Source organism: Lissotriton helveticus, chromosome 7 (assembly GCF_964261635.1).
Source record: "Lissotriton helveticus chromosome 7, aLisHel1.1, whole genome shotgun sequence".
Classification (NCBI taxonomy): domain Eukaryota; kingdom Metazoa; phylum Chordata; class Amphibia; order Caudata; family Salamandridae; genus Lissotriton; species Lissotriton helveticus.
In genome coordinates, this window is record NC_136068.1 from 1,585,280,257 (window position 1) to 1,585,307,279 (window position 27,023).

The window sequence follows — 27,023 nt, forward strand, 5'->3', positions numbered from 1 at the left end:
CAGGCGACCCGAAAAGAGGTAAAAGAAGATTAGTAACAGTGCTGGCCATTTTCTGCCGAATGGAAGGTGAAACTGAAGGACAAACAGATGGAAAAACGGGGTGAGATAAGGCGGGGGTAGAGATGGCAGAAGAGGTATCAGGGAAAATAGATGTGGTACTAGGCAGAATCGTAGAGGGAGCATTAGGAGATGTAAAAAGTACAGTAGGCAAAATCGTAGAAAACACAGGTGAAACAGAAGTGGTCGGTGGGCCTGGAGGAGGCTGCACCGAAGAAGTAGGAGCCAGCTGAAGAACAGCTGGTGGGTGCTGTGGAAGAGCAGGAGGCGCAGCTTGTGCAACTAAAGGTTGCGGGGGTGCGGTGGCATTCTGCGCATAGGGGGTGGTGAAGTTAATAATTGCGACATTAATGGGTCTTTTTCACGCTCTTTTGCTGCCTCTTGCTGAAGAGACGGCAAAACTGGATAACACTTATCTATTGCCAATTTACGTTGCCTGTGCAACTGCTCAATTATCTGCTCCTCCTCATTATCTTTACACTGCACAGCAGTTTGCATTACCGAAAGTCCCCCTTCTCTCTTATTTTTCTTAGCTAATTTAATTTCTTTTTGTTTGGCTTCTTTGCGCCATAAGCGGAAAGAGTCAAACATCGCCGGCCGGGCTTTCTTTTTGAAGAGTTTAACTTCAAGGTTGTCTAAGATTTCAGAATCAAAGCTACCATATTGGGGCCATTTTAGAACACCATCTCTCCTGGTGTATTTAATCCATACTTCGTTGTAGGTGATGGGGCCTACCCCATGTTTTACATACAGTTCGTAAGTCGGAGTTCCAACTGGAGGAACCGGACATGAGTCCTCCAATCGGGAGTCCCTATTATTACCAAGACAAAACAAATTCCCAAGTCTAAGACTAGGCATCCTCGCTCTCTAGTCTAGTTCCAAACTTCAAAGGATTATCGATTACGATATTTCTCGTGAATACACGAGTCCTTCGGTTATGGTGCTTGCAAGTACCAATACAAAACCTTTTGTATCCCAAAGATACCACAAAGTAAGTCCAACTAAGGACTGGGAGACGCTCCACTTATACTTAACTGAAAATATCGATGGCGTCACCAGAAGACTCGTCTCAGTGTTTCGCTCTACCGAAAACTTCAAGGGTCCAACATCAGGGCGATAGCCAGGGCAGCAGTCCTTGTAGCCGTCGGGAAGCGGGGAACCTCGCAGCAAAAACCTTCGGACCACGTCGACATGCAGGGGTCGATGAGGTGGTGGGCCCTCCTCCGGAATTTCCACACGAAGCTCCTCACGATCTTCAGGCTGACTGGTACCACTGGAATCGCCCCAAACGCTGGGCGCCAACTGAGGTACTGGGTTTTTAAGAACCGGCACAGAACCGGTAACCCAGCGGTGTCAGGGAATCAACACCCAGAGACCTCGGGTTCTTCCTGAGTCAGACCTACAGAAACTCAGAGTCTTCTAGGTGAAGTCAAAGATTAGTTTATTGGCTGCAACCAAGGTAACAGGGTCCTAGAAGTACAATACGGGTATATTCTCAGGAGACTGCACACTTTCACGAAGTCAGGCTTCTCTCTTTATACATGATTTTCAGCCTTGGGCAAAACATTCTTTGAATTCGTGGTATTTCATTTATAGTTACTGGTTACAAAAGAAAAGCAGAGTCATGATGACATGTACATATTTCACGTCGTGCTGCCCATAACAAATCATCCGGCAAGGCCCAACATTTCATCAGATATCGCTGGACCCCTAATAAAAACGGTCACCTCCCCATCATAAAGCAAGTGAAGAAAAGGAGTGGAGAAAAGATGTGAGCGAGATATGGCAGGTGTGCGCGCTGAAATGGTTTTATGGCTGGTTGAGCCTAGATGCTATCTTGCTCGGCCACTGGGAGGGAACTGACCTAACGAGTTCGGCCTGGGGCAATGGTTCTAACTTGTACTGAGGTCAGGGAGAAGTCGATTAAGGAGTATGTGTCCTTGTGGAATCAAATTCAACTGGATTAAGGCCTATGTAAAGGGCAACATATAAATGGGAGTGGGGTTCAGAATGTAAATGACGATTTCGAGGTGAAATCGTCACTCGAATACGCCGAAAATACATGTACATGATGTACTCGTCATTCTCGGTCTTTTGATACCAAATTCGTCCTATTTCGACGAAGTTTTTATTCTCGAGTCTAGTACTATTATAGGTAACCAGATTTTCAGAACCACAGTCTTTGGTATGATACATCATGCTGCCACGGTTGCTGCCCTGACCTATGCATTTATTTCCAATGCAAAGTCTTCCTGTTTTGGAAAAATGTATTCATTCGTAATTGATACATGCATTTGTGTTTGTCTTATCCCATGGTGTATGAATTGCTATCTTCAACTCACACAATTCTTTCTGAAGTAAAACCGCAAGGTGGTGTGTGTGGGTTTCAGCACATTCTGTGTTGGTTTCGATTGTGTTTCTGTACACATTTTGACTTTGCCAGGGTAACTGTTGAGGCTGTATACAAGTTGCCATTGCTGTCCATTTGTTGCACTGATTCGCCCTATTGCCAGCCACACTTTATTTTGCTTTGAGACTCCCTTCTACCCTGGACTGAAGGAAATTGTGACTTTTAATAATAATGTGTATGGAACGCTGGCCAAAAATCAGGATTAGAATTACTTGCTCTGTGCTTAAAGGGTTATTTCATGACAGCCACGCTAAATGCACAGGAGAGTGTTCCCTTGGGTTCCAAGGGGGTGGTGCAAAGTACGCTGCAGGGGTTTCCCCAGGGGTGCAGCAGCTACAGTTGCACCGGGGCCCAGAAGCTCGAGGGGCCCTTTGAACCTTGCCAGTGCTGTATTTTACTGTCCCAACATCAGACACAAAGGGCTTTTTTCTTGCTTGCATGGCACTTGCTAAGTTACTCCCCACCTTAGACCTGAATCACAGCGCACAGCTCTGCACACACAGACACACACCCCACCTTAGAACTCAATCACAGCACACAGCTCTGCACACACAGACACACACCCCACTTCAGACCTGAATCACAGCACACAGCTCTGCACACACAGACACACACCCCACCGGTTTCTTGGTTCTTCAAGGGACACACGTGGAAGCCATCAGGTGCCTGTCGTTCAGGACGTGCAATATTGAGGCAATAGTGAAACAGTGCAATAGCTGTGCAAGGAGTTTAATAATCATCTGTCCATAACGCATGCACTTCCCATAGTGCTTGATGGCGCCTGGCACGCCACACGTCTAGGTAGACAAATCCTGTACATCTAGCAATACAACAACGATTATGCAGTCCTGCCCCCCTGAACATTGGAAAACATGCATTGGCATAGCAATTGGTCTCGCATTTTCAAAACTTTAACATATCCGTATTGTAAATGACAATGTCTTTTATTATTGCAGGTTTTTTTAAGCAAATAAATAAAAGACTTTGCCATTTACAATGCCAATAGCTCAAAATCTCACAAGTTCGAAACCTATAGCATAGCAAATGCTTGTGTTCCCTTCCTCGGAGCGAAAGGACCTGTACCATTTACAATACTGATTACTCACACTAGTACAAATGCAATGCGATAGATTTCGCAGTTATAAAAAAGTTAGCTATTGCCATTCTGCATTAGAGCATTTTCTTTGTTTTTTAGAAAGGAAAAAAATAGAAAAAAACAATGTCATTTACAAGGCTAATAGTTCAAAATAATGTCATTGCGAGACCTATTGCATTGTAAATGCTTGTTGATTTTTGTGTGACTGCCATCTTTTGTTTTATTTCACTTTTTCATCTATCTCGTTTGTATTTGTAATTGTATTGTATTGTAATTGCATTTATATAGTGCTTACTACCCCTGACGAGGCGTCAAAGCGCTTTTTTGGCGAGTAGCACGCTACTCCAGGACCCATAGAGGATTAGAGTTGAATTAGTATAGTGAAACATGCAAGTACATTTTAAGTGGTGGATAGGTTAGTCAGTTATTTGGATTTGGAATGATAGCAGAAGGATGGAGGAGAACAAAGGATCAAAAATTTGATAACATTCGCGCCAAGAATTTTCATTTCTATTAAGGACACGGAGGCGAGGATTATGCTTCTCAATCTTTACTGCAAAAACACAGCAGCCAATGAAAATGCATATTTACTTGTATAACAGTAAAAACTACTACATTGCCCATGATGCACATATATTAGCCACGCCTCCATAGTCCATAAGAACCCTCTGCGTGGTCCCATCATCCTCTTTCTTTGCAGAGAACGCAATTCCAAACGTTAACATGAATAACTGTCCAATCTCCTCCAACGTGGAAGAATAATCAGTCTTCAGGCATAAGCTCTTGCTAGCCATCTTCTTCTATTCAGACTTCTTGTCTGATTCTGAAACAAAGGAAATGAGACAACCGTAACCACTGTATAAACCAATACCTCATATCAGAGAACATGGGCGGGTAAGCTTGTTACTGCTAACCAAGCCGGGTGGGATAATCCTCGCCTCCGTGTCCTCAATAGAATTGAAAATTCTTGGCGCGAATGCTAGCAAATGTTTGATTCTATTACAGGACCGGAGGCTTCAGATTATGTAAGTTTAACGCTCATTAAAAACCACAGAAGTAATATCACCCACCGGCTTATAATAAAACGTTTTAAAAGTGGACTCAGACAACCAATCTGCATAACGCATAATATCCTGAATGTTAGAACCCAACATATATGATTTTGACGCCATAGCGCCTCCTACAGAATGAGCACCAAACATTTGAATGTCAATACCAGCCTCTTGCATTATAAAACTAAGCCATCTGGCAATGGTGGCAGCTGCCACTGGTTTAAATGGTTTCTTCAGTGCAATCAACAGCTGAGAACATCCTTGAGGCCTCAAGGCCTTTGTACATTCTTCATACGTCTTTAAACATTGTACCACACATAATTTTTCATTTTCTGGGAAAGCATTGTAATCAATACGACGAGACAATGTTTTAGTACATCCAGTAATAGTGAAAGAAACCCCTTCAGGGGTAAATACTATACCTGTAACATCGAGTGCTCTCACATCCGATGAATGTCTGCACGATGAGAGGCAAAGCAGCATAGCCAGCTTGGCCGATATCTGTTTCCTAGATAAGAGCGCATTAACAGGCCAAGTGTTAAACAAGGAAATGACTAAAGAAACATCCCACAGACCCGAATATTTGGGTTTAGGTGGGTTAGCAACCCTAATGCCTTTAAGGAGTTTGCATACTACCCAGTCGCGGCTGGTGACATTTGAAAGTGGCGGGGAGTGATGACAGTATTCCCACTGGTCATCCCTGAGGACCGCGGCCGGAAAAAGAGATAGGAGTGTGTGATTTTTCCCCCTCTATGGTCAGAGGGACCCTCGAGTGGCGCTCTGTCAGTTTCAATCTCGTGACCTCTGAGTCCAGGGTGGGAAAAGCATATTGGCATCTAACAGGCAACCACTGCCCGGTAACAGTGACACATTCCAGCAGGGCCTATTTAGTTATTTATATTATGTCTACCGGGCATAGTGCCACAAACACAGGATCTGCAGAGTGCAGCACAAACACAAAGTCGTACAAGAGGCACAGAGAATGTCGGTTTGACCAGTGACCTTGAGTGATGGCGGGAGCGGTTGAAAGCGCGCGCAGAGCTGCTGGGAAAGCGCTTTTTAACGCAAACTTGAAGGGCCACGGAGGGAAAGTGAGCATCAAAGGGCAGGAAACGGAGAGGGGCCTCCCGCTTCATGTGGAAAGGAAGACATATTTGCTAACAGCAGCAAAGTGGGTTAATCAAGAGCATATATAAGTTAGTGAAACAAGACAGCGGCAGACCAACAGAGTGTGGCGTGATCCAAAGGCCAGCTCTGGGCCTCGATTGAAGGGCAGCCAAGGCCACAGCACTCTCCCCCTCCCTTACGCCGATTTGTTAAACAAAAAAATAGCATCAAGGAAATGAGACAACTGGCGTAATGAATGGTGTAACCACAAATACAATCCAAAATGTACGCTTTCTCCTTTCACTGAATTTGTAGAGTAAATTGTGTGACTTTCCGGAAACTTCTTCATGTCACCGCACCTACCTCTTAAAACTAGTAAATAGGTAACAGCATTTCAGAGCCCAATCCATAATAAAACATCAAAGTCAATAAACTTAACTTACCTTACCTTCCGGCTTCCCGCCTTCAAGTTAGCTCCGCCTCCCGCCTCCGTTCTGTTCTTGAATTCGTCGTCAGACTCGTCACGCAGGAAGCCAGGCAGCCTCTCTCCCCTCCGGCTCCACCACAGCACAGCGCTGTGATTGGTTCGGCCGGCTGCCCCAACATTTCTCTGTATGCTGCAGCATACAGAGAACAGGGAGAGTGGGAGGGGTTACCCGAGGGTAAAAGGTACCTCCACGAGTGGAGTCCCAATCTCCTCTTCCGCGACCAAAGTCGCCTCGTTGGGACCCTTGTTGAAATCCTCGGCCTGACGACGACCCCCGCCTCGTCCGGCCCGATTAAAAACATTTTGCTGGAAGACTCTCTTTATTCCAGTTTGCGCCTTATCGAGGGAAGTAAACGTGCCTACGTACTTTGAGACGTCTTTAACAAAGCGTTCCCCGAATAGCTGACCCCCGCTAAGGGTCCCAGCTCAGCGTCCGCCAACTCGGTTAGGTTGCTGTCCATCCTAACTAACAATGACTTGCGTCTCTCTGACGAGATCGCACAATTAGCGTTGCCAATGAGGCATATAGCCCGTTGGGTCCAAACCGCAAGAATGTCCGGGTCAATTGGAGCAGCGCTCTCCTTGGCCGCCAATGCCATTTCCAATATCTTAGCCAAAGGGCCCATCACGTCTAGCATTTTATCCTGGCATCCGCGCCACGCGCGGTCAATGCCACGTTTGGGGTCTTTGGAGAACTTCTTTAAAAATGTGAGGAGGCTCGCATCGATTTCGGGCGTCTCCGCCACCTTGTCCGGAAACTCCGGGCGTGGGCACTCAGATCTGAGACGATTGCGTACCTCTCTGGAAAACCCTTCCTCAGATTCTCATGGAGATAGTCAGAAACCGCAGGAGGCGGTATCCAGTCAGAAGACCGGGGATGGATAATCTCGGAAGGGTCGAACGTAAATGGGGTGTTCAAAGGCTCCGCCGCTGACTGGGGCGTAGTCTTCACCTTTTTTGGAGGAGGAGGCTCCTCCGATGTATCGGTGTCGGTGTCAGTATTAGTGGTAGTGGTATCCGTGTCATCATGTTCTTTCAACTTAGCCTTTGCCTTACCCCCTGCATAAGAGTGTTCCGTTGCCCCACTGGCGGGCAGTGTTGATAGAGCCTGGGCATGCGGCCATTGTTTGGGGTTACCCGTGCCTACACCAGAAGTAGAAGCTTCGGACTTTCTCTTCTGTGGCTTCTTATCATAGGCATGTCTTTTGGCAAAGCCCTCTAACTGTTTTCTGATTGGTCACAGGGCAGCTGCTAGGGCTTGCTGTACGGTCTGAGGGACCGTGGTCTCCATCGCCTTGTTAACAGAAGACTGGACACAGGCGTACAATGCCACCACAAGCCTCCTGCTGTCCTTCACACACCTCATCCTCATCATAAACTTCATCTGGGTACTGAACCCACTCTTCCATAATCACGGTGAAGTGAAGCAAGTGATATAACAGTAATAAACTTGCTGAACAGCTCCAAACAGCAACCAGGAAGGGTAATGGGGGGGTCAGCACACAAGCACAGAAGTATAGCACCAAATGAATCCTAAAACCCCCTCAGCAAAGCTGTAATCCAATAGGTCAGTGACCTGGGCCAAATAAATGTACATAGAGCGTGTGCCCACTCTTTGGCCTGTATTTTACAACCTTTGGGAAGGCGCTCCTGACAGAGAGGCAAACCGATCTGGGAAATGCTTCCAAATGCGTTTGAAAGTATGTCGGGGATTCTCGCTGACGCGCGCAGCCCAAACGCGACCAAAACCAGCCCAAATTGGTCACGTTTTAGGCGCGCACATCGGCCGAGAGGCACCCGGCGCGTACGGCGGAGGTGGGCTATTAGCGGGCCCAACGCCAGCGCCTAATGCGCAATGCGGGTAACAAAGGCTCCAGTGAAGGCTACGGCTGCCGCTCTGCCGGTCAAGGACCGTGGTTTGAAACGCGACTTAGAGACGTTGCAGACCGTGAGAGGCGGGAGGAAAGTGTTCCGCTGAATTGACACCAATGATTAGAGACCAGGGAAAGGATTTCTCACCAGAAAATCGGGGCGACGCTCCGAAGCCCCTCAAATCCTGACACGGAACAGCAAAACCTCTGAAGGTACAATAATATCAATAGTGTTCGGAATACATAAAAATAACATAATACAACTTCATCAAGTACATAGTGAAAAAAAAACATGCAAAGCAGAGTGAGGGAACATGTAAACAGGTGCACTTAACTCTTGCTGTGAGCAATAAAGAAAGAGGATGATGTGACCACGCAGAGGGTTCTTATGGACTATGGAGGCGTGGCTAACATATGTGCATCATGGGCAATGCAGTTGTTTATACTGTTATACAAGAAAATATGCATTTTCATTGGCTGCTGTGTTTTTCCAGTAAAGATTGATAAGCATAATCTGAAGCCTCCGGCCCTGTAATAAAATTGTATTTATATAGAGCTTGTTGACACACGCTATTCAAGAAGCCTTCAAAGGATTAGTGGTGAATGTATGTACATTACTTCATGTAACGGTCTTGGTTCTATTGTGAAGCGCTCTGACACCTTTGGGTAAATTCTGACCTATAGACAAATTGCAATGAATAAAATAAATAAATATAGTAAATAGCCCAACACCATTGTGTAGTATAATTTATATGACTTATATAATTTGTAAAGCACTATAACAGCTTTGGGTAATGTCAGCACTAAATAAAACTGGATAAATAAATAAATATATTCCTCCCAAATTTACCGTCTGGCAAGCAGAGTAAGCACTTGTAGCATCCAACTGCTAACAACCAATCAGGACATAGAAACAATGCCTATCTGTGATGGAAACATATCAAGAACCGTGATTAAGGGAAAAATCGCGTCACATGATTGGTTGTTTGAGAACTTGTCAGCTATTCATTGGCTGAGTAACCCCATGGACTGTACGGCGGCTTGGGATTGGGTGTGAAACTGTTGATTGGCTTCGGCAGTTACAGAGGGTGGGCGTGTCACCGGCAGCAGTAGCTTCTGCACGTCCCGCCTCCAGCCGATGGGAGGGCTGCCATGACGTCGGCACGGGCACACAGATGATGCTTCAATTGCTGGGTGACTGTCATTCTCGCTGAGCCAGAGGCCGGGCTGAAGGCTGTCAGAAGGGTCTGTCTGGACGGTTTTGGTGCTGGTATCCCTTCCCAAGGTGGGTCAGACTTGACGTTCTCAATGCAGTTTGGGTTGAGCCATTTGCCGTCGCGAGCGACCTGATCAGTACCACCCGTTGCCCACTCTCTTATTTTTTTTAAATGTATTTTATGCGTTTTTATATAGCGCGGACTTTACCCGAAGGTGTCAGAGCGCTTCACAAAAGGAACAGTAATGATACATCGTGATTCTAGATTGAGCCCGCCAGGCTACCGTCTCCGCACAGTACCTCTTTCTGAATAGGACTCCGCATGGCTTCCGCCTCAGATGCTTCTCTTCTACTTTTGTACAATGCCTACCCCGGGCCTCAAGCCCACCAAGGGCGGTACCCTGACCTGTCCGTCGCAACGCGTGGCTGGTTTTCGTAATCAACATGTGTGAGTTGGGCTTCGGCTGCCACGGATACGCTTTGGTAGTATGAGCCAGACGGGTTAAAGCGGATATTGTCGGACTTTAGTCCCTTACCTGTGGAGAGACGTTGGAAACGAGATTTCCCCATCATCTTTTGTCTGTCGGAGGCTTTTTATTTGCTAAGGTACTTACATGCTCTGTTCTCAAACGCGAGTGATGAAAACTATTTCACCCAATGGTTTAAATTATCTTTTTGTTCATGGTAATTGCTATTGCGCTAAATGGGCGTTTAGTCGGTCCCACTTGCAACGTTTTCTTGACGCTGCCTAAAATTATTAAAAAAAAAAAAAGTGATGGCTTTAATACTTTAATTAATCAACTCACTGATACTATTCTAGGGTGCTTTTTTTTTTTTTTGTTGCGCATTATGATTTCACAGACAAAGACCAACCTTTTGCAAATTGACCCTTGCCGCTCTCAAACGTCCAGCCTGGACTGCCCCATCTGTTCAGAGAACAAAACTAACTCCAGCTAGGTTTTAGCTTTTTCTGGGCATAATAATTGAGTTACAGGTTGAGCACTATGGTATATGGTGAGCTTGGGCCCCTCTTTTGGGCATACATGACAGGCATTTTAGGAAAACAACTTTACTAAGACTGATTTGCATGAAATGCAGTAGGCCTCATCTGTAATCGCACAGTGATAAAAAAAAAATGCACTTATGGTTCCTAAGGTAATTTGTTTCTGTAGGTCATAGAGTACATGGCATTCTGTACTACCACCCCTCAACAGGCACAGGTGTCACTGTCTTGGAGTTTTCAAAAATAATTGTTTCGAGGAGAGTTTTGACTGCAATACTAATTCTTCCCACGCTCGTAGTCCAGCATACTTTGAGCAAATTAGTGCGTCAGACAGGTATTACTGTATCATATGTCGTTGGCCAAAAAAAAGCAACCCAATCTCCCCAAGCATAGTTGCCAGGATAGGCGTAGACCATTCCAATAGTTTATGATAAGAGCCCAAGGATTGGGTATTTAACATTGTTTCTTGGCTGAACGCAAGCACGGCTAATTTATTGTCAGACCTGCTTTCCCGAAAGGTAAGGTATGAAACAGTGATACGTGTTTCTAAAGGGTGTGTGGGAAACACACATAATGCTGCAATTGAATCTCATCTCAGACCTTATGCATCCAAGCATTATACCGTTTAAGGTGAAATATTTACTTGTTGAAGAACTGCCCTTTTTTAATGCACCTCACAAGTGCCCCAGCTAGCTTTAAAATGCCATTTTGACTCGTACATACAGTCAGCTTGTCAATACATGGAGATATGCATGTATCTTTCAATAGGTAAAATAACTGTTTCTTTCACATTTCCATTTGGGATAATAACTAGTTCATTTTTTTTTATAGAGCTCAATGTCAAGTGATCTGCAAAGCACCAATTAGAACAAAATATGTTCCCAAATCTGAGTTCCCGGTTTGTGATTATATATGAAAATATGCACTGGAAACCTAAATTTACTTGCAGGAATAATATACATAAAGTCTGTACGTCACCAGTGACTGTAATGAGTGGCTAGTGATCAGTGCACATTGCCTGCCATAATTATTCCATTTCTGGTTTTCTGGGATTTGGCCTTTGCTTTTAGGGTGTCCTGCACTGATTGGCTGGCACAACACAAAATTGATAAATAAGTTGACTTATTTATTGTTTTTGAGTCATAGTGACTTCTTCCATTCTTTGTATTTTCCATGGAACGTCGTGAATTAGAGTAGGGGCATCCTGCGGCCACGCTTAGCATTTCTCATTATAGCTTGACCCCCACCAATAACATGGTGAGCCAGGTTTCTATTGCCCGAAGTTTTATCAAATAACCATACCTGACGTTTTCACCCCCTTGTTAAGGTGGACAAGCGTGTAATAGGGCTCTATTTAAAAAAAAAAAATGTTTTTAACAACTATAACAGGTGAAGCGCTATACCACTTACCTGGTGTGTAGCAACTTTGGACCTCCTTAACAAGATTTATTGGCTGGGTGGGTCATAACTGTCTGAAGCACTTATAAACAAAGGTGGTGGTAGGTATGGTGGGTGATAGGATAGAGTTGCCTCAGTCTAATCATTGCTAAGGCTATGGTCTTATGGTAAATGTCCCCAGAAGGAGATAGCTGACCGTCGCAATTGTCCACCTGTTTCAGCCAATGTACTTCATGGAAATACATCAGTTATGTACCTGGGGAATAATGGGGGAAGGGAAAATACATTGGGGACACTGGTTTGGTATGGTGCCAACAACAGCCTCAGCGGTACAAAAGGGGGTGGTGATGGACGGAGCATCTGAACCAATCAAACACTCACACAGCCGTCTTCAGCCCGGCTTGCTTGAATCCAGTGGCAAAGTGAGCAAGGGACTCATGTCTGAGCATACACTGCATGGTAATGTTAAAAAGAGTTGCAAAAACCAGGCCTCGAAAAATCCACTCGCTACGACGAATTAGATTTTATCAGAGCAAGCTATGTAGGGACCTATTGGCCCGTTTTGGTGAGAGAACTCAAACTGGCACAGAACAGATGTTCTTTTTATTAAGAAGTGAATGATCAATAAAGATGCTTTAAGTCTTATTTATCTTGTCAAATTTGCTGTACTTTCAAAGACCGAGGTCAAATGTCCGTTTATATCCTCTTACAAAATGCTGCTTATTTTATCCTGGAGATTGGAGTTTACTTTTCTTTCTCTGACTGCAGTGTTAGAGAATTTTGTAAAGTGAGCTGTCTGACTATTGTGCTCAGGTACAGGGAGTGTTTCTTTTTCTTAGACACAACATTTTAATAACTTGTGAATGAACTGTACAGGTATTTAAAAATATATCAGCCGTAAGGAAGACACTTTGTTTTGTAATTCTGATGTGTGAAAGAATCAAAGATTTTAATAGGATGCAAACGAATCCGAACGTTTTTCTGGTTATGTGCAAATGATACATATTTAGCTGAAACTCCGTTTCTACATATTGTTTGTACACAGCATAGTTTTTATCAGTAAACTACATGTCATTGGTAAAGTTTTGTGGCAATTTCAATGGAAATGAGCTGTTTGTAATTGACAATGCAGTACCACATCAAGCTATAGTAACACATTTTGTTAAGTGATAGTTTTTTTTTAATAAAAAATATTTTTATTTTAACTTTGCAATAGTGACAGACCATTGACATTGATATGGATTTTTCACAATACCAATCATAGTGACCTTCGCAGTGACCAACATATTCCATACAAGGATTCATTACATTTCTTGCTCCCTCCCTCTACCCCTCCGCATTTCTAAGTCTACCGATATTTCACCTCTGTATAAGTTCCATTTGGCCCATTTCTTATCCCATTTCTTTGGACAACCACGTGCGATAAGTACTTCTATCTCGGACACCATCCATTTGTCCAATTCCCTACTCCATATTGCAACCCCTGGCGGCCTGGCACTACCCCACCCCCTAGGCAGTTCTCTCTTAAATAAAGTGAATCCTAACGTTGCAAACTGTTGTTCCGTCTCCGTAAGGTCCGTAGCGTCCCAAATGTTCAACAAACCCAGTCGTGGTGTCAGCGTGACTGTCTTACCTAGAGCAGATCGCAGATGTGTCCCAATCCTGTCCCATCTGCTTTGCACCATAGGACATTCCCAAATCATATGATAAAAGCTAGCTGACTGCCCACATCCCTTAAAACACAGGTCATCTGACCTAGACCCGATCTTCGCCAGAGTAATCCCAGTCAAGTATGAGCGGTGAAGTATACGGAGCTGTATAAGGTGATATCTAAGTGTGATGGCAGCCTCTCTCGGAGACATCAATGCTTGCCTCCAGTCTTCCTCTTCCAATGGTCCTAATTCTCTTTCCCATTTCTCTCTGAGCTGTCCAAATGTATCTGGCATGTTGTTACTGAGCTTTCTATATGTGAGAGAAATTGCCTTGGTATGCAACTGTCCGTCTAGTAGACGATCTTCCAAAGGGGAGTATTCTGGAATACCCTCACAGCTAGGAAACGCCGCCATTAAGGTGTGCCTGATTTTGTAAATATCTAAAAACTTCACTTGGAGCCAACTGGTACTTACTCTGCAGCTCCTCGAACCGAAGGATCTTACCCTTCTTAATCAGATCCCCTACCGTTGAAATACCAATCATGTCCCATTTGTCAAACCCTGGATGACTACAGAGCATGCCCAGCTTTTGTGCGGACCACAGCAGTGTCATCTGAGTGAGTCTATTCGTCCAACCCAGGCTGGAATTAGCCAGTCTCCATATCTGCAGCGTATGCTGGGTGGGTCCTACAAGCCTCTTGTTCCGTGGGGACGAATAAAGCGCCCCGAGATAGCCTGCTCCTTCCATTTGATATCTAACTAAGGCACACGCCGGGTCATCTGGTAGGGCATACTTCCATCTGTTTACCGTAGCCAATTGTGAAGCCCAATAGTACAACGAACATCGGGCAGCGCAATTCCACCGTCGTACCACCCTTTCGTCAATTTTTGGAGTGCTATTCTGGGAGCCCTTCCATCCCACAGTAGTGTACGTAGCTCCCCCTCCACAGCCACAAAAAAGGTATCAGGAACTTTAGTCGGACTATTTTGTAAAATATACAAAAAGCAAGGAAGGGCAAGCATCTTAAAGAGTGCCGCCCGACCAATCAATGACAAGGGGAGGGACCTCCAATGCTGGACGTCCGCTCGCAGACGCGCTAGCAAGGGAGCCAAATTGCTCTTGTAGAAAAGGGCCGAATCTGGTGTAACGAAGACCCCAAGGTATTTAAAATATCTGTCGCAATCATCAAAGCACAATCTTTAGGAAGACGGGGAACCTGTCCATGGAGCATATACAATACCGACATGTCCCAATTGATAGCATATCCTGAATACTTTCCAAAATTGATAAAGATGTCTAAGACCACTCAAATGGATCTATAGGGATACGCCAGATATAACACTGTCGTCAGCATATAACGATATTCTGTCCTCACAATCCAGGGACCATCTCAGCCCTCTGGTCATGACATCTTTCCGCACCCAAGTCGCCAGGGGTTCCAACATTAGTGCAAATAATAGCGGCATAAAACCGGACTGATCGGGATGTACTAGTGAGGATATCACCATCCCTAGGCGTGTGGCAAGTACTTTCGCTAGGACCGTTGATTAATGAGATCGGTCTATAGGAACGACATTCTTCCACCGGCTTACCCGTTTTAGGGATAACTACTATACTTGCCAACCTTTGATCTGGCGGAAGGGCACCCTTTTCCCAATGTGGGACCATTTGGGTGGCTGTCACTTTAAGAAATTCTACCGTGGTACCGTTGGGCCCCATCGCCTTTCCTGACTTTATACTGCTTACGGCCGCTCTGATTTCATCATCCGAGAGGTCTGCCTCTAAGGACTCCCTTTCCTCAGCTGATATCGTAGGAAGCACGCATTCCTCTAAGAGGTGACTTGATTCCTCAGCCGTATATATCGCTGAGGGCGAGTATAATTTCTCAAAATAATCCGCAAATGTCTCCGCTATGTCCTCCAGGGAGGATACTACGTCACCCTCAGGCTTCCGCAATCTAGGCACCCACTTCGTACCCTGCTCCTTTTTTTCCAGCCATGCCAGCGTCTTTCCTGCCCAGTCTCCTAGTTCATACAGTCTATGATGGGTAGCTGATTGTGTTGCCATCATTTGTTCCCGCGCTTTCATCTTATATTCCTCCCTTTTAAGCGTCAGTGTATGTAACCACTCTTCCAAGGGGTGGAGTGCATACCCCGATTCAAGGTCTTTAAGTTCGGTCTCTAGCTGGGTCATTATCTCCCGTCGCTTCGCAACATATCGTGTTTTCAGCGAGAGAGCGTGTCCCTTTATGACTAGTTTATATGCCTCCTAAATCGTCTGTGCTGAATCTACGGATCCTAAGTTTTCCTCCAAAAAGTAACCAGTTTGCTTAATAAGCTCCTCTCGTATGTCAGGGATCTTAAGCATCCACGGATTATTGACTATGGTACGGCTCTGCTGCTTGGCCCCATGTGTGAAATCAATCCCTACGGGGGAGTGAGCTGATAGGCCCCTAGGGTATGTCCTGGGCCTTCTAAAGTTACCCACCGAGGCTGCATACGTTAAAAAATAATCGATCCGGGAAAGGCTGCCATGCACGCTGGAGAAATATGTGAAATCTATAGGGTCACTCTGCAGCTCTCGCCCCATGTTTGTGAGCCCCATCGCCGTGGTGAAGTCAGCCATTAGTTCATTTGGTCGCATATTCTGTCGTACTTGGCGTCTATCTGTTAAGTCAGTCATCGTCATGTTATAATCTCCCCCTAACACAAAGACTCCATCCCTAAGATCCGTGAGCGCTCGACCTAGTTCTGCAAGGGCATCCTTACCTAGTGCTGGCGGCAAATAGGCTGATACAACATTCAAAGCCCTTCCCTTCCACTGAGCCTCAACTACAGCAAATCGTCCTGCGGCATCTGACCGTGTATTAAGTACAATCAATGGAACATTTTTCCTAACAAGGATGCACGTACCTCTGGATACCTCTGGAACCAGTAGTGTAGTCTGCATGCACAAGAAGCTTATATCCCCACCTATTGAGGGCCTTACTTTTATTACCAACCAGATGGGTTTCCTGAAGGAGAACCAGATCCGGGGACTGCCTTTTCAGGTACTGTTGTACTATTCCCCTCTTGATGCTATCCCCCAGCCCATTAACATTCCAGGTGAGTATAGAGCGCACCGATTCACGATCAACTACCATTGGTAAAAAATACGAACATCACAGTGCAGGTCGAGTATAAGGGCCACAATGTTATGAGCTTCATACAGAAAACAAAATCAACATCCGTTAGAAGTCCGTCACTAGAACATGAACAAAAAGAAAAAACCCAACACGGCAAGTTATCTGTGCTACAAAGCCTGTCTATCAATGTAATTGCAATAGGTGTTTTCATTAAGGCAATGTCATGGCAAGAACAACAATTCCTGTCCCATTTCCCCTCCACCCGCCCAATCCCACTAACCCCCCCCCACCCTGCTACCCTGCCTGTGGATTCAAAACTACCCACCCCCAAACTTAGCAGAGCGCTTCTCGCCCCATTAAACATTCTAGAATGCAGGGGGATCCAACCCTCCCCCAGCCACGGTTTCCACAAATATCCTAAATATTATCACCACCGCCCCTGAAGAACTAAGGTCAAACTGTATCATATCACATCAATCTATCCAGCACATAATTCACATCATGCACCCCAAACATCTCTATATGTAATTGCAACATTTATATCAACCAACAGCCACCCCCCCCGCGCATCCCATGCAGAGCGAAACATCACAGCTCAGTTTTGTGATAAGTTAGTCCTGTTCCTCCAGCCCGCTAGGATCCGGGCCGCTACTGTACCTGGCGCGTCCGATCGATTTGTCTTTCAGTGTCTCCTGCCTGTCAGGGCGAGTCCTCCTCCGACGTTCCACTGTTGTCCAACCCTCCATCCAGTCCCAGACAGCCTCAGGCGAGTCGAAGAACCAAAATTTGCCCTCCGACTCCACCCGCAGCCGCGCAGGGTAGAACATTGAGTATTTCACTTCACGGTCTCTCAGTTCTCGCTTCACTGCCTGAAAACTCCGCCTTTGGGCCTGAACCTTAGCCGTAAAATCAGGAAAGAACTGCACCTCGTAGTTATCAATTTTCAGTGGGGGAGCAGTCCTGGATGTCTGCAAGATTATGTCTCTGTCACGATAATTAAATACCCTAGCAATCAATGGCCTCGGGGGAACACCCACTTTTGGTCTGCCTCCCGGCACTCTATGAGCACATTCTATAGAAAAGTAGCTAGACGGTGATTTCGGCTTCAAGTGTTTTGTGATTAATTCCTCGACATATAAGTCCGCTGCAGGCCCCTCTGTTTTTTCCAGAACACCTAGTATTCGCATGTTGTTTCGTCTGGCCCTCCCTTCATAATCATCCAGTTGCTGCTCCATCCTATCCTGCTTTTACTGCATCTCACGCATTTGACACTGCAGTTCCGAGGTGTCTGTTTGTAAAGCTTTCGTCACAATCTTTAGCTCTTGGACCTTCTCGTCCATTTTCCTAAAATCCGCTTGAAGTAGCGACACCTCCACTGTAGCTGAGTCTACTGAGGCACGAACCCCGCCTATCGCCCCCATAACATCATGTAGAGTCGGTTCCTTGGCATGCGGTTGTTCCACACCCAGGCCCTCCTTCTCCTTGCTAGGCGATTCACTCTTTTCTTCATTTTTAGCCCAGGCGTATTTCGCGAGCTGTTTCTGGGCATTGGCCCTTGATCCCTTACCCCCTGCTGCCATTGTGGACAATCCCCAGGACTGGTAGAGTGTGCCGGCGAGCCAGTGGTGTTGTTAGTTGCTAGTTTCCTAGCGAATTCTTGACACAGGACTGTGTAGCCTAGGATCCCTCGACCACCACTATGTACTCTTACAGCTCTCCAATATCTTCCACCTGCGGCAGGACTTGTTATGGGCTGAGCACTACCCAGAGTCACACACAGGCCCGAGAGCCGGAGCCCCAGGGTTCCCCCTCACCAGGCGTAGCAATCGTCATGTATTTGTCCCTTCACACAGGGGTTAGACTGAGCAGCGCAGTTCAGGTCTCACTCCATGAACAGGAGGGGGGGGGGGGGGCGGGCGGACGTGGCACGGTCTTCAAGGTTCCCGCACTCCGGTATGGCCCTGTCCTCGGGCCCTACAGCCTCTCACCCCCAGGTCCAGATATCCGAGTCTCTGCTGACGTGCCCTTCGGCACCCCTTTTGCTGCTAATTAGGTGAGGGGGGAGGTGCGTCTCAGCTGTCGGCCCGGTATCTCCCCCTCTTGGGCTCCCCCCTGCTGGTGCCCCCTGCCCGGTTCCCCGTCGTGTCAGGGGTATCGCCTATGGGCCTCCAGGGTGCTGGGGTGTCTCTGTCAGCGGTATCTGCTGCCGCACCCCGGGCTGTCCGGTCACCTCGGTGCCCGCCAACCCCCTCACCACGACCAGGAGAGTTGCGGTGTAAGGATCAAGTTTTGAACTGAGGTGGGGTGGGGGGGGAGGGGGAGGAAGCCAGCACCTCTCCGCCGGCCGCCGCAGGAAGGCCCCAAAGCCCGGGACCCAAGTAACACAGTCCCCGGCATCGCAGCTAGAGCAGGGCCGCTCCACTTGCCATCCGGGCTGCACCGCAAACTATGTTCCCCCGCCGGGCCCTCCCCACCTTTACTTGCTCCTCGTCGCGGACGTCTTTCTCCCCGTCCGGGGGGGGGGGGTCAACCGGATTCCGACCCCGACTTTCACGCCTGATGTTCGGGTCTGGACGGTGGTTAAGCGGCTATTATACCGCTACTGGGCGAGAGCTCCTCTAGGCAGCAGCCGTCTCTCACGGCTGCTAGCCACGCCCCCCCTAAGTGATAGTTTTTAAACATAAACTGAGGAACATTCTTGCCCCCACACTGATGGCAATTCTATTAGTGAACTAAGATGCTATTCAAGGGTCACGTATACCCTGTATATGTTTACATTCTTATTATACATGGATTAAAAGTTTAGTTTTTTAAATCAAACCTGAGTTTTTCATACAGCAGATATACTGAAGTCCTATATTTGAAGGTGCTCTCATATGTGATGATGAGAAAAAAGGCGACTCAATGAAATAAAATATTATCACATAATTTGAGACTTGTTAATTGGGTAATCGCATTTCCGTTTTGGCCTAGTAGATTATTCAGGTAATTAGACCTGCAGGTATAGTAGCATTTTTATAATTTTTCAAGGCCTGACCAATAGCATGGACATGAACTAGGGATCACCAGGGATTGCAGTTGTGACCGCTGGCTTACATCTTTGCGACCCCCCCCCCCCCCCACCCCGGTGGGATTCTTCATGCATTCCCTGTCTCTGGGGGGACGCAGAGCAGCACCAGAATGGAAAGCAAATACAGCTCCAGAAGAACCAAATTTATCTGTAGTTCCCACCCATTCGTAATTAAAAAAAAGTGTCTGGGAAAGCCCTGCCCTACTTGGGTCTTGCTGTTAGTCTCTCAATATACTTCTTTAACCATAGAGGAGTGATCGCATGTAGGTATTTTCTCTCCTTCTATTTGACGTGCAGGGGGATGAAAAACTTGGTGAAGGCAGTTAACTTCAGGCAGTGCTTTATTTGGCAGCTAGTTGTACATTTTCAGAACGCAAGTGCGCCATGGCTTCCAGTAGAGGGCTCAAACACTTTGTTTTGGAAGTTGCTTGTCCTGAGGCAGAAGAGGTTTCTCCCATGTACTCGAGTTTCAGCAGCCTATGAACTGTAAATGTTTGTTTTACTGATATTAGTTTAAGTTCTGCTTTGCACAGACTCCATTTTGAATATTTACACATGTGGGAAGTCATTTGCTTTGATCGTAGTGCATGCAACATTTACATCACTTGCAAATGAATGTATTGACCAATTGTTCTAAGGTAAAGCATTTTTTGAAGTGGGCATTTTATCAAGTTTTCGGGAAAAATTGGTTTGTGGGTATTGTCGTGAGGGGCTGCTATGAGAGTCGGATGCAGCTTACCGATTTAAAGTTTTCTATTCTTGGGTTAAATTTCTAGCTGTGGATGGGAATGATAACTTGTTTCATGAATATACTGCACGCGGAATTATCGTCCTTATCAATTACTTGAAATTCCGTTGACAGCCTGGGAGCATACCATGTGGATTAATAGCGACCATCCCACCCTGTCTCTGTGGTCAGTTTTGGCCCCTTATCAGTCCATAGGGCCACATGGCCTGTTTTGCCTGGTTTTACACCACATTCAAATAATCCTAATGTTCCTATCGCATCAGGCCATCATGGGCCAGTCACTTGAATGCTCTCCACTTGTGCTGCTGCTGGGCTATCTGGAGCACCCCCCTCCTGAGATACGTCGTCTGACGGCGATGCTGCTGGTAGCGGTGTTTAGCTATGCACTGGGGCGCTCCATGTGGCCCTCATGTTCAGACATGGATTCAGGATGCTGCCTACTGCCAGGAACGGCTTGCAAATGATTGGGACCTCATGCCTACGGCATCTCGCCCTAAAGATATCTGGGAGCGTTTCAAAAACTGGCTCAGGATGAGGGATGCCTCCCTGGTCAATGACGCACCAATATTGCCACCTGCTGATCCCCCTTAGAAGTCGCCCCATAGGGGCATGGTTCACTCTTTACCCAGGGTGGTGTGGAGTGCAAAAAACCGATGGATTTAGGCCCAGATCCTTGTACTGGGGTGAATGTATGACATTGTTCTACATTCTGTCCATCAACTGTCTTTTTTGTGCCAAGATTGAGGGGGAGTCGTTTCAGTGTATTTGTGCCTCAGTTTGTTATAACGGTGCTAAGTTATGATTATCTGTATTACTTGATCTATATGATGGTTTACCTTCCAGATCTCATTGACCTGATACTTCCTTTAATGCCTCCTTATACCTTATGCCTTTGTCATATCAGTAGACACTATATTTTTATTTTATATTGCAAGACCTGTTATGTGTTGCAAAATGCATGTAATTATTAATTATTACTGCGGTGTATTGCTGTCTCTGTAAAATAAAGAAAAATGAAAGAAAAAAAAGTTCCTATCTCGGAGCTACGAACATTACATACGTGAATTCATGTACATAGAGCTGTCATACAGTTTGTCATGTAATATTCACGCGGCTCTGACTGGAGCCACTCCTCAACCACTTCATGATTAATTCAGTAATGGGCAAGCGTCCTCAGAATAGGCATGATTTCCCTTACTGGCTTGCAGAAAAATTTGAGCAACTCAAAGCTGTTTTTCCTCATACTACACCTGTTGAGAAACACAGGATCCTTACAATGAGGTTACCGACTGGTATCGTTCCCACTTAGGCTGATTGCACCACCATTTTTTTTTCATAACAAGATTAAGGCCATCCAAGAGACCTTTGACTTGCCGGCTGTTCTGAATCAAAATAGTCTTTTTCAGAAGGAAGATCATAGGGAAGATTTATTGCGGGAGATTCCTGTTATGACCTTGGATACCTCACTGGCTATCATGAAGACTTTAAAATCTGGATCCCCTATAGATCCCTGTCCAGCTAAGATAATAGCCGGTGTTGCAGAAGTGTTAAACCCCGCGGTGAATAAAGCCCTGAATCTTTCTCTGACAGCGGTCAGGTCCTGGCCAGATGGAAATTGGGTAAAATTATTCCTCTTCTGAAGAAGCCGTCTGCAGATCCTCTGGTGGCCACGAACTATAGGCCTATTACGTTGCTCCCTTTTTTTGCAAAAACCTTGGAGAAGCACATAAACCAGGTTCTCACTAAGTTTATTGAGGGCACCAATGTCCTGCACCCCAGCCAATCCGGTTTCAGGGCTAAATATAGACTGCTCTGCTGGAGTTCTCAGAAAAAATCAAAGGCACGCTGGACCGAGGGGGTAAAGCAGTTCTGATACTCCTGGACCTCTCGGCAGCTTTTGATACCGTGCCCCATGGGCGACTCCTTCAGAGATTGGAGGACTGCAGGATTAGGGGCACAGCTTTAAGTTGGTTCTCCTTTTTTAAAGGACCGTCAGCGGGCGGTTTGGACACCTCCTTTTACAGTGGGTATCCCTACACTGAGTGGTGGAGTGCCCCAGGGCTCAGTGTTGAGCCCTACTCTTTTAAAAAAAAAAAATATTTATATGTCGCCCTTGGCGCCGCTGGCAGAGAGCTTAGGGGCCAAGGTTCTCACTTATGCCGATGATTCACAACTGCTGTTCACTTATGAAAAAGGGGAGCCCTTTGATGAAAACCAAATACATCTATGCTTAAAGGCTGTGTTTAATTGGTTCCAGGAAAATCAGTTACCTTGCAACTCTGCTAAAACGGAAATTATCTTTTTTGGTTATACCCCAGAAGATGAATGGCGAAAATGGTGGCCATCGGACCAACCGGCTCCTGTTAGCCCGGTCACAAAAGTTAAGAACTAGGGAGGGATGATGGATTCTGATCTCTCCATGAAGACACAGGTGCAGTCAGTGGCTGGAACGTGTTTTGGGATGTTAAAAATGATGAGGAATTTTTTAGCAGTGTAACCAGTGGCCCATAGAAAGACAGTGGTCCAGGCCCTGATAATGTCTAGGCTGGATTATGCTAATGTAGTTTATTTAGGCGTCCCTGAGTACTTATTAAATCGCCTTCAGATTGTCCAGAATTCTGCCGTTAGAGCAGTTTCCATGGTGGGACCTAGAACCCACATGACGAATCATCTGAAATTACACCATTGGTTACCAGTAAGAAACAGAGTGATTTTTAAGATACTTGTGTTGGCCTTTAAGGCTCTGAATAACAGTGGGGCCCAGTACATCAGGAAAAGAATTGCGCCCTACAACCCCGCAAGGGCACTGAGATCTTCTACCAAACATCTGTAGCAGGTGCCTAAATTCAGCCGGACCAGGAGGGGCGGCCGCTCCTTCCAGGTGGTAGTGAGCAGAATATGGAACAGGCTCCTGCTGTCTTTAAGACAAGAAGGTGACCTTTTGAGCTTCCGCCGCCAGCTGAAAACCTGGTTATTCCATCCATAATGTAGAGGGGGTATGAGTAGATGGGAACGTTGGGCTCTCCCCCTAGGGTTTTTTGGCTTAAACTTTCTTAGCGCCGGGACACTCCTTGGAGTAGCCGTGCTCTTGTATAAATACCCCATAACATTAACATTAACACCTGGGGGACGGTGTTTGCTGCGGTGTATACACAGTGCTTTGGCACCCCTCCATGAGCGTTCTCCCGAGCATTCTAAAGAAGGTTCAAGATGAGCCTAGTTCTCTTGCTGGTTTACCAACACCAGACTCTTCTGACCGTAGATATTATTTGCGTGACCGCTCTAAAATTAAAACGCCCAAGAGGTTTCAAGTTCCTGATTCTCCTAGTTCCTTTCAGGAATTGTCGGATCAACAGTTCGGCGGGGGCAGATGTCCGGATCGCAGAGAAGGTGAGTCCACGCAGCCAAGATGTGACCTGCAGCGCCAGTTTGACGTAAAAGCCAAACCGGAGGGAGAACCTCAATATCTTGCCGCTTTGACTGCAAAGTATGCCTCAGAAGGTGAGAACCCTGCTCCTCGATTGGAGATGGGCGGTAATACTCCTCGACATTGCTGCAGAAGTTACCATAGTGCAGGAGACACTCCACCAGTGTCTGGAGGCCAAAGCAACTGACACGTTCATTACAGTGGAAACAGCTGACACATGAGTTGCACCCCCTGATAGGCTTTATGAAATAGGCCTCCAAATTGAAGATGATATTAAACGCAAAAATAAGGTGGTCTTTTGGGACAAACTTACTTATTCCTATTATATTTTGTTGGCAGAGGTTGATTGGTCTCCCCCATTTGGTTTCTCAGAGGAGGCTAAACAAGCTTACGTGTCTGTGTGGGCGCAAACGCTTACCCCGACTGTGTATCGTAATCAAGTGGGTTGGAATAAGGATTCACCGGCACTTGAAATTCCTTTGTGAACCATGCCACAACCCCAACCACAATATCCAATCAAGTGAGACGCAAAAGCATCCGTAAGTCAAATATTTACCCAATTGGAATATCTGGGTGTAATTGAACCCTGTGTTTCAACGATGAATAATCCTCTTTTTCCGATATTGCAACGGATGGTTCATATCGTATTGTTTTGGATTACTGTCATTTGAACAGTCACGTTCATACCTTTTGTGGTACAGAACACCTACAGCTCTTTATTAGTCGATACCAATGTTTGTAAAAATATAAAACAACTCTTGATTTCTCCAATCTTTTTTATAGTCCTATTTTGGCTCCTGAGAGCTGTGTTCTGACAACATTCAGCGCCCTCAGGAATCACAAAAGGTATACATGCTTGCCTATGGGATATAAGGATAGTCCAGGTACTTTTGCGGCATGCATAGTGTCTGTTTTAATTGAAATTGCCTCTGATGCTTTCTCTTACGTCAATGACATTTATTTGACAGATGATGAATTGATACCGCATCTGGTGCGTGTGGACCGCATCATAATGTCTTATGCTGACTTGGGTTACAAATTCAACTTCCCAAAGTCTCATATTGCCTGTTTAGCAGTTCTTTTTCTGGGTTACAAACTCCCCACGGAAGGTAGGGGGGTTCGCCCCCCACTTTCTGGAGAAATGTGCTCAATTGCAACTTTCTTCTACTCTTTAAAAAGTTACAATCTTTGCTGGGTTTTTCGAATTTCGGGAAGACATGCATTCCTGACTATGCCCACGTATCAAACGACTTTAATCTTTGATATAACCTCCTTTCTCTGCTTCCTGTTGGCTTTCGGAACATACTACGATTCTTCGGTCTTGCAGTCTGATCTTCCTGCAACCAACTTCTTGTTATCATATGACAGTTCTACAAATCTGTTCATAAGGATTGTACCAGGGGCTTTCGGTTTCACATTCTTGATGTTCAATGAAGGGGACACGGTTCCCATTGAATATCAAGCGCATTTGTACACTTCGGCTGAGATGCGTTTCTTTTCTATAAAAAAGATTTTGACGGCCTTCCAGATGGTGATTCTGAAAAAACGCTCTCTGACTCAGGGTAAATGCATTGTCATGGTCTTTCCTGTACCTGCTGTGGAAGAAGTTACGAAGGCTAGTGTCCCGAATTTTAAAGCCTTGCATCTATGCTGGATACAATGGGCAAGTTCTTTGTCGGCTGATGTCAATTTTATCTTTGACCCGTCTTTGCAGACACAGGAGTTTATACAATATGAACATGTTAACCCACCTCCTCTGTCATTGCTTCCTCTTGTGTGTACAATCCTTCAATGACCACTTATTCTTTCCGAAACAAAATGATTTCCGTGATTCTAAAGGTAGCACAATTAAGCATAAGACACTTTGGGCCTGGGTGGGCACTGTTAAGAAGCGCTTGCCCCTGACACGTGTTATCCATACTTTGGGCCATCAACGTGTTGGAGCACATGCTATTGGTGATTTACTGGCTGAGGCAGACAAATCTGCAGTAGCCATTTGTTCTGTAGCGGCAGTCACAAGGTCGATGAGTAAAATTGATGATGACATTTTGACAGTTATTGCTGCGAAAAAGGAGGGAACAGAATTTTCCCAAGGTTTTCCTTCATGTTATACATACCACTTGTCCTCTGATTAAAATTCCATTTGATACTATTCCGTACGTTGGGGGATCAGCTGGTTCCCAACGAGAACCAGACTTTCTTTGATCATTGCAGCTCATGCAGGTGTGGCTTCTGCCCATGCTGGAGTAAATGTGACGGTTTCCCTTTTGCAGCAGCGTTTTTGATGGCGTGGTTTATTCCAAGAGGCACATAAATATGTTCATTCTTGTAACATTTGTCAAAAAATTAAACATTCTACTGTTGCACGCCCACCACTTACATCACTAATCAGCCATTTGGCTGTTTTTATCTTGTTTACTGCGGTCCGTTGACTTCTGACACTGCATTTAAACACTTCCAAGGTGGAGCCCAGTCTGGAGCAGGTAACCTGCCCCTCTCTACCCTGCCTCAGTCAGCCCAGGGCTGTAGAGGTCAGGGAGGTCAGTGGACCCCAAAGGGCCCCCCTGTCCACCAGAACACCCCCATCAGCAGATTAGGGGCACCAAAGCTAGCAGCCCTAGCAAGGTAAAAATTACAAAAACTCCCGAGGGATCTCCCTTACACCTAGTTAGGAACCTCCCCCAGATGGACACTGTTGGGCACAGCCAAACCTGACTTGTCCCTCCAGTAAGCCAACAAAAGGGACCCAGCCTCCAGCTGTAGGCAGACAGAGGTTGACTCTGAGAGCACAGTGCAACTCCGTCATGGAAAGAAAGGCATCCATGGTGGATAGTGATTGGAGGAAGCTGAGCCCTACATTAGTGGAGCCTCACTTCAGTACTCCATCCTAACACCAGCCTTTTACTTTGCCAAAACACACCACAGGTACAGATTCCCTATGGTGGAGACCCTCTGATACCCCTAGGGTGAAGGATTGCTTAGTGGACCATGAGACAGGGGGTAACCATGCTAGTGCAGGTACTTCCTTATATGGCCACTTAGGCAATATAGGCTTACCTGGTCAAGGATAGCCTTATCTCCTTTCGTTTGGGGTTGTGTAGGAAGGTGGATACCTGACTATGGTTACCCCAGATTTTTTGCCTTGTGTTTAGCTGGTTTTTTACTTAGTTGGCCTGGGATCCTGCTAATCAGGGGCCTGGGATCCTGCTAATCAGGGCCCCGGGATCCTGGTAATCAGGGCCCCAGGTTATCTTCTCTCTCTGTAAAATGGACTCCATGTACCCAAGGTACATAACTAATTGGA

The 27,023-nt window shown here is 46.0% G+C and overlaps 1 protein-coding gene across 2 annotated transcripts in view; it reads left to right on the forward strand.

Moving 5' to 3' along the window:
• Nucleotides 1-9,165: 9,165 nt before the first annotated feature.
• The window catches only part of NUCB1 (nucleobindin 1), a 137,393-nt gene continuing 119,535 nt past the window's right edge, over nt 9,166-27,023 (forward strand). Inside the window, exon 1 of one of the 2 annotated variants that reach the window (XM_078655132.1) lies at nt 9,166-9,365. The gene's annotated coding sequence lies outside the window, so the exon portion shown is untranslated. Of the gene's footprint in view, nt 9,903-27,023 lie in introns of both variants that reach the window. The other variant, XM_078655133.1, reaches the window with a different exon arrangement.